The sequence below is a fragment of the Panthera onca genome, chromosome E3 (assembly GCF_046562875.1).
Source record: "Panthera onca isolate mPanOnc1 chromosome E3, mPanOnc1 haplotype 2, whole genome shotgun sequence".
Lineage (NCBI taxonomy): Eukaryota > Metazoa > Chordata > Mammalia > Carnivora > Felidae > Panthera > Panthera onca.
Window position 1 is genome coordinate 40,360,243 of NC_138354.1, and position 8,168 is coordinate 40,368,410.

Below are 8,168 nucleotides of genomic sequence, written 5' to 3' on the forward strand. Positions count from 1 at the left end.
CCCACAGATATGAATGATTTCTTTTTTTTTTTTTTAATTTACATCCAAATTAGTTAGCATATAGTGCAACAATGATTTCAGGAGTAGATTCCTTGATGCCCCTTCCCCATTTAGCCCATTCCCCCCCAACCCCTCCAGTAACCCTCTGTTTGTTCTCCATATTTAAGAGTCTCTTCTCTTTTGTCCCCTCCCTGTTTTGATATTATTTTTGCTTCCCTTCTCTTATGTTCATCTGTTTTGTGTCTTTTTAAAAAAATTTTTTTTAACGTTTATTTATTTTTGAGACAGAGAGAGACAGAGCATGAACGGGGGAGGGTCAGAGAGAGGGAGACACAGAATCTGAAACAGGCTCCAGGCTCTGAGCTGTCAGCACAGAGCCTGGCACGGGGCTCGAACTCACGGACTGTGAGATCATGACCTGAGCCAAAGTCGGCCGCTTAACCGACTGAGCCACCCAGGTGCCCCTGTTTTGTGTCTTAAAGTCCTCACATGAGTGAAGTCCTATGCTCTCTGTCTTTCTCTGACTAATTCACTTAGCATAATAACCTCCCGATCCATCCACGTAGTTGAAAATGGCAAGATATCATTCTTTTTCATTGCCAATATACGAGTGTATCGATATACGAGTATCGATAATACTCCATCGTATAAATATACCCCATCTTCTTTATCCATTCATCTGCATCGATGGACATTTGGGCTCTTTCCATACTTTGGCTGTTGTTGATAGTGCTGCTGTAAACGTAGGGGTGCATGTGTCTCTTCGAAACAGCACACCTGTATCCCGTGGATAAATGCCTCGTAGTGCAACTGCTAAGTCGTACGGTAGTTCTATTTTTAGTTTTTTGAGGAACCTCCATACTGTTTTCCAGAGTGGCTGCACCAGTTTGCATTCCCACCAGCAGTGCAAAAGAGATCCTCTTTCTCCGCATCCTAGCCAACATCTGTTGTTGTCTGAGTTGTTCATTTTAGCCACTCTGACAGGTGTGAGGTAGTATCTCACTGTGGTTTTGATTTGTATTTCTCTGATGACTGATGTTGCACATTTTTTCATGTGCCGGTTGGCCATCTGGATGTCTTCTTTGGAGAAGTGTCTATTTGTGTCTTTTGCTCATTTCTTCACTGGATTATTTGTTTTTTGGGTGTTGGGTTTAATAAGTTCTTTATAGATTTTGGATACTAACCCCTTTATCTGATATGTCATTTGCAAGTATCTTCTCCCATTCTGTCAGTTGCCTTTTAGTTTTGCTGACTGATTCCTTCACTGTGCCGAAGCTTTTTATTTTGATGAGGTCCCAGTAGTTCATTTTTGCTTTTGTTTCCCTTGCCTCTGGAGATGTGTTGCATAAGAAGTTGCTGCAGCCGAGATCAAAGAGGTTTTTGCCTGCTTTCTCCTCGAAGATTTTGATGGCTTCCTGTCTTACATTTAGGTCTCTCATCCATTTTGAGGTTATTTTTGTGTCTGGTGTAAGAACGTGGTCCAGGTTCATTCTTCTGCATGTCGCTGTCCAGTTTTCCCAGCACCACTTACTAAAGAGACTGTCTTTATTCCATTGGATATTCTTTCCTGCTTGGTCAAAGATGAGTTGGCCATACATTTGTGGGTTCATTTCTGGGTTCTCTATTCCGTTCCATTGATCTGAGTGTCTGTTCTTGTGCCAGTACAATACTGTCTTGATAATTACAGCTTTGCAGTGTAGCTTGAAGTCTGGGATTTTGATGCCTCCTGCTTTGGTTTTCTTTTTCAAGATTGCTTTGGCTATTCTGGGTCTTTTCTGGTTCCATACAAATTTTAGGATCATTTGTTCTAGCTCTGTGAAGAATGCTGGTATTATTTAGATAGGGATCGCATTGAATCTGTAGATTGCTTTGGGTAGTATTGACATTTTAACAATATTTATTCTTCCTATCCAGGAGCATGGAATCTTTTCCCTTTTTTTTTTTTTTTTTTTTGTGCCTTCTTCAATTTCTTTCATAAGCTTTCTATAGTTTTAGGTGTATAGATTTCTCACCTCTTTGGTTAGATTTATTCCTAGGTGTTTTATGGGTTTTGGTGCAGTTGTAAATGGGATCGATTCCTTGATTTCTCTGTTGCCTCGTTGTTGGTATATATGAATAATTTCTTTAAGCCCCTTTCCTGTTTGTCTTGTTTCCATGGAGAAGGATCAAAACTTCTGAAAATGATGTCCCTGGAGCTTGGCAGGGGCTGACTGCTCTCCAGGAGCTGGGGAGGGGCGGGAACAGTAGAAACCGGGGTCAGTGCTGGGCAGCGGCTTTGAACGCTCAAGAGCTTCTCTGATCCTCTCCTGTGATGACACATGAAGCCGCTCAACGCTTATGGAGGCTGGCTGACTCAGGGCTGACAGGTGTGAGCCCGACTCAGCTGGGAGGAGACCAGCCTCAGAAGTTCTTAGGAGCGGCGCCAGCCTGGGGCCTGGAAGGATGAGGGTGTCCCGGCAGGACGCCGCCCCCACCCCGGCTGTCCTGCTCAAAGCCCCGGGGCATCCTGCTCAGCCCCGGCCGTTCCACACTTGCTGCATAGACCCACCAGCGCAGTCAACACTGGCCCGCAGTCTGGGAGGTTTGGCCTTTCCGTCCCCCACGCCTGGAGTGAAAAACAAAAGGTAAGTATATGAAACTCTTAGAAAGCAGGTGTTGGGACATAAACTTGTCAGCAGCGTGGTGTTTGCTTTTACCATGGGCAGCCGTGGGTGGACCTGGTGTGTCCAGACCGTGGTAAGAAACAAGATGATGGAAGACTTGCCCGAGTTGGGCAGGCAGGGAGTGTGCCCGATGAAGCAGGGTACAGGTGTCCATCCAGACGACAGGCAGGGAAGGAAGGAGGAGGGTGGTGGGGGGGGGGGGGGCGGTGGTCATGCCCTTCCCATTGGAGCGGGCAGGTTCAGGGTGGGGAGGAGAGGGAAGTTGAGGGTGCCCGCCTGGTGTCCACATTCACACTCTCTGTTGGTTAAGCAAGAGTGGGTGTCCAGGAGCCCAGGAGACGAGGCAGGACACCGGGCCCTGATGGTGTGTCACGAACTGCCGTGCCCGGCCCCCTGGTGCCCTGACCTCTAGCAGCGGGTCCCCAAGACCAAGGCCTAGACCACAGGTGCCAGGACCAGGTGTGGGCTCTTACGGTCCATGGGCCTCAGCTGCTCTGGCTGTTTTGCCACTGGCTTCAGCAGCCTAATACAGACGCCTAATACAGGCATTCTGAAATTGGGCTGTGTTTCACACTCCGTGTTCTCTAGCCACAGCCTGAGGACCCTAGCAAGGTGGCAGAGGGCTCTGAATGGCCTCCGCGCAGCTGCCTTGGTGACCTGTGAGTCCATCAGCATTTACTTAAGAAGACCCCGTACCTGTCACTGGAGGGATGCCCTGATTGTGCATTTCTTTTTTAAATTTTTATTTATGTATTTATTTTAATATGAAATTTATTGTCAAATTGGTTTCCGTGCAACACCCAGTACTCATCCCAACAGGTGCCCTCCTCAATACCCATCACCCACCTCCCATCAATCCTCAGTTTGTTCTCAGTTTTTAAGAGTCTCTTATGTTTTGGCTCCCTCCCTCTCTAACTTTTTTTTTCCTTCCCCTCCCTCATGGTCTTCTGTTAAGTTTCTCAGGATCCACATAAGAGTGAAACATACGGTATCTGCCTTTCTCTGTATGACTTATTGCACTTAGCAGAACACTCTCCAGTTCCATCCACATTGCTACAAATGGCCAGATTTCATTCTCTCTCATTGCCAAGTAGTATTCCATTGTATACATAAACCACAACTTCTTCATCCATTCATCAGTTGATGGACATTTAGGCTCTTTCCATAATTTGGCTATTGTTGAAAGTGCTGCTAGAAACATTGGGGTACAAGTGCCCCTATGCATCAGCACTCCTGTATCCCTTGGGTCAATTCCTAGCAGTGCTATTGCTGGGTCATAGGGTAGGTCTGTCTTTAATTTTTTGAGGAACCTCCACGCTGTTTTCCAGAGCCGCTGCACCAGTTTGAATTCCCACCAACAGTGCAAGAGGGTTCCCATTTCTCCACATCCTCTCCAGCATCTGTAGTCTCCCGATTTGTTCCTTTTAGCCACTCTGACTGGCGTGAGGTGATATCTCAGTGTGGTTTTGATTTGTATTTCCCTGATGAGGAGTAATGTTGAGCATCTTTTCATGTGCCTGTTGGCCATCTGGATATCTTCTTTAGAGAAGTAAGTGTCTATTCATGTTTTCTGCCCACTTCTTCACTGGATTATTTGTTTTTCGGGTGTGGAGTTTGGTGAGGTCTTTATAGATTTTGGATGCTAGCCCTTTGATATGTCATTTGCAAATATCTTTTCCCACTCTGTTGGTTGCCTTTTGGTTATTGGTTTTGTTGATTGTTTCCTTTGCTGTGCAGAAGCTTCTTATCTTCATGAGGTCCCAGTAGTTCATTTTGCTTTTAATTCCTTTGCCTTTGGAGATGTGTCAAGTAAGAAATTGCTGCGGCTGAAGTCAGAGAGGTTTTTTCCTGCTTTCTCCTCTAGGGTTTTGATGGTTTCCTGCCTAAAATACAAATTTTAGGACTGCTTGTTCTAGCTTCGAGAAGAATGCTGGTGCAATTTTGATGGGGATTGCATTGAATGCGTAGATAGCTTTGGGTAGTATTGACATTTTATTTCATCTGATGACACAGGAAGTCTATAGGGCCAGGGGTCAGGCCACACCGAATCATAGGGGCGCCACACACTGTAACTCACACATTTATGAAATGAAGATGACAAATTGGTTGATACCTAAGTTTGGTTGTATATTGGCCAGAATTCACACACTAACAGGTAAAGAAGCTACTCCGTCCCACAAAATACACAGGCCCTTGTCCGGGACCTGCACTCCCCCGCTGCTCTCCAGGAGCTGCTTTGCCTGGTCTCTGCGTCCTCGGACCTGCAGCTTTGCTCTTGCTGTCCACAGTCGCATGGCAGCTGTACGATTCTTCCTGATCCACTAGCGGTTCATTTCGGGAAGATCCTCCTCTCCTAATGCTGCGCTGGTGAGTTTATTTGCCTGATACTGTGCACGTGGCAGAAACACGGTGTCCGTGTGTCCGTCTGTCACTCATCTTGAGGAACCCTGGGGTGGTTTCTGCTTTTTAACTATATTTTGTTATAAAGTTTGACGTGTTTATTGTAGAAAAATTAGAAAATACTAGATAACAAACGGGGAAAGCCCTAACCTCCCACCCGCGAAGTCTTTCCCTGGTGTGTGATGCATTCTTTTCTTGTGTGTGTGTTTTTGCTGTTGTTTTTTGTGGTAAAATATACATCACATAACATTCACCATTTTAGCCATTTTTAGGCTTACAGTTCAGTGGCATCAAATACATTCACAACGTTGTGCTGCTGTCACCACCATTCATTTCCAGATGGTGGTCACCATCCCGAACGGAAACTCTGCCCCCATTAGACTAGAACTCCCATTTCTGCACCCCCAGCCCCTGGGCACCTCTAATCTACCTCATCTCTGTGAGCTTGCCTCTTCCAGGGGCTTCATACACTATGTGACCTTGTGTGTCTGGCTTTTTCTCCGAGCATTGTTTTCACGGTTCACCTATGTTACAGCATGTGTCAGTCTCATTCCTTTTTATGGTTGAGTAGTTTCCGCCGTGTGGATGGAAGGGAGGCTAATCTGCTCATCTGTCGACGGACGCTTGGGCTGTTCCCACCGTTGGCTCTTGTCGTCAGCCAGTCAGCACTGTCACAGACGTGCGTGTACAAGCACTTCTCATTTTCCTGTAGTCTTTCCTGTCACGTATCCGTCTTTCTTTGTGAAAACATACAATTTGCAAACGCAGGTTACATTACAATCTGCTTCCACACTGGGAACTTTGTGATCACTTACTACTGGACACAACTTCAATGGCCGCATATCCTCTCATCACAGGAGTGTAGGGTACTGAGTGTCATCTCCCCAGTACTGCTAGACATGTTAGGTGCTCCCCAGCTTTTGCTGTTGTAAACACCAGCTATAGCTAAGTGTTTGTCCACATTCTTATTTCCTTGGGATGAGTTTCCGGACATTAAATTGCTACGATAATACCAATAGCTGACATTATCGAGTGCTTTCTACGTGACGTGTAGTGTAACAAACACTTTACCTATAGTATCTGATTTACTCAAGTACTGTGTTTCCCATAACAAAACATTTGAAACGTGTGCAGCCTGCCGGGGCTGTCGGGCCTCAGCCAGGTCCCTTCACGTTCAGGTAGACATCTCCAACCCTCAGCTTCCCTGGGAGGCGGAGAACCACCTGGGGAAGTCATGGGAAGGGTGGGGGCAGGTCCCAGCAGTGACTTCCCCTTGGGACGGCCAGTGCACTGAAGCTCGCCTCTAGCTCTGAGCCCACCACGTTCTTTCTTAGTTTGCTCTCTGCCTTTTGTGGTTCCTCTTGAGTTTTCTCCTGAGGGTGGTCCTTCAGTAAGTCACCTGAACAAGAACCCCACTCAGCTCTGCCTCTGGGGTACTCAATCATAGTACCAGCCATAGAAAGGGATTATGACACAGCCATAGAAAGGGATTACGAAATCTGTATTCACTGACCTGGAATGATGTTTCATAGTCTATCAAGTGGATGTATTCATTTTTTATAAAAGCTCAAGAAACATTAAAGAAAAAGTGCAAAAGAACAAATGTGAACCATAGGTTCTACAGGAACTACTATCGCATGGGATTGTTTCCTTCAGGGTGCTAACGGTATTGTGTGTAGAAGGTCCCTGTCCGAAGGAGATGCGCACTGGAAGGGTAGAGGGTTTCTGCAGTTTGCAGTTTTCCAACGCAAGTGCGCTTAGGCATATGTCTGTGTGGAGGGAGAGGGGGAGAGCAACCACAGCCAATATTGACAATTACCGAATCTAACGAAGGGTGTACGGAGCTCATTGTATTAGTCTTTCAACTTTTTGGTAGGTTTAGTTTATTCAAAATAAAAAGTTGGGGGGAATATGCCTCCTGGGCTGACAGTGACTTTAGCAAGAGCAGGAATTGTGGGAATTGGTGTCTCTCCGTGTTTTATTCTCCCAGCCAAGGACTTTCTGTGCTATACGTGCAATGCTGTTGTCAGCCGTTTGTGACAAAGCCCATGCCACCACTGTGGTGGACGCTGACCTCAGGGGCACCCTGCGCTCCCTGGGAGCTGGCTTGTGCCACTGGGCGCTGCATGTGAGCACTGCTCCTGCCTCCTACCTTTTGGCTTTGAAGGTCTGTCAGCTCGATGGACTCGTCTCAGTTGAACCTTGTATCCTAACCTAGTTAGACTGACACACTTTCAATACCAGCGGGCCCTTGAGTCAGCTCTTCCCCTTAGGAGAACCAGCCGGATGAAATAACTGCAAACGTGCTCACTCTACTAGCAAGTAATGAGAAACGATTTCAATCGCCAACAATGGGGGGACGGACTTCAGAGTCTTACGTGGTCACTGAAATCAGGACTGCAGAAATGTGCCAACCGACATAGCACAGTCACAATGTACGGTGAGAAAAACAGGTTAGAAAATTGTGTTATGAGCAGATCTTCCTTTAAAAAATCACAGGGGCGCCTGGGTGGCGCAGTCGGTTGACTTTGGCTCAGGTCATGATCTAGCGGTCTGGGAGTTCGAGCCCCATGTTGGGCTCTGTGCTGACAGCTCGGAGCCTGGAGCCTGCTTTTGGATTGTGTCCGCCCCTCCCCTGCTTGTGCTCTGTCTCGCCCTGTCTCTTAAAAATAAAGAAATGTTTAAAAAAATTAAAAATTACAATGTCATCCACAGGTTTGGAAGAAGGCAGACTGCATGCTTCACTGTAGCTGGCTCTGGGTGAAAGAAATTTTGCGTGTTTCGCTTATTCATGTTCCCCACCTCTTCTGTAATAAGCGTATACTGCTTGAGCAGTTACAATAAGAAACCTGATTAGAAAAGAAGTTAGGATAGTGTGACATTTAGTAAACAAGTCCAATCCCGGCACCTCACAGTAAGTGTGGAATTAAATGTGGGGGTTGCCTAATACCTAAACGTCTGAGTCTTCCCGTAGATCTGCTTACAAGATGCAGCCTGCCTTGTGGTCAAGACTTCAAGTTCTGGTCTTAGGAAAGCTGGGTTAGAGCACGGCGCTCTCCCTCAGCTGAGTGACTGTGGAGCCAGGCCGGCTAGCCTCTAAATCCA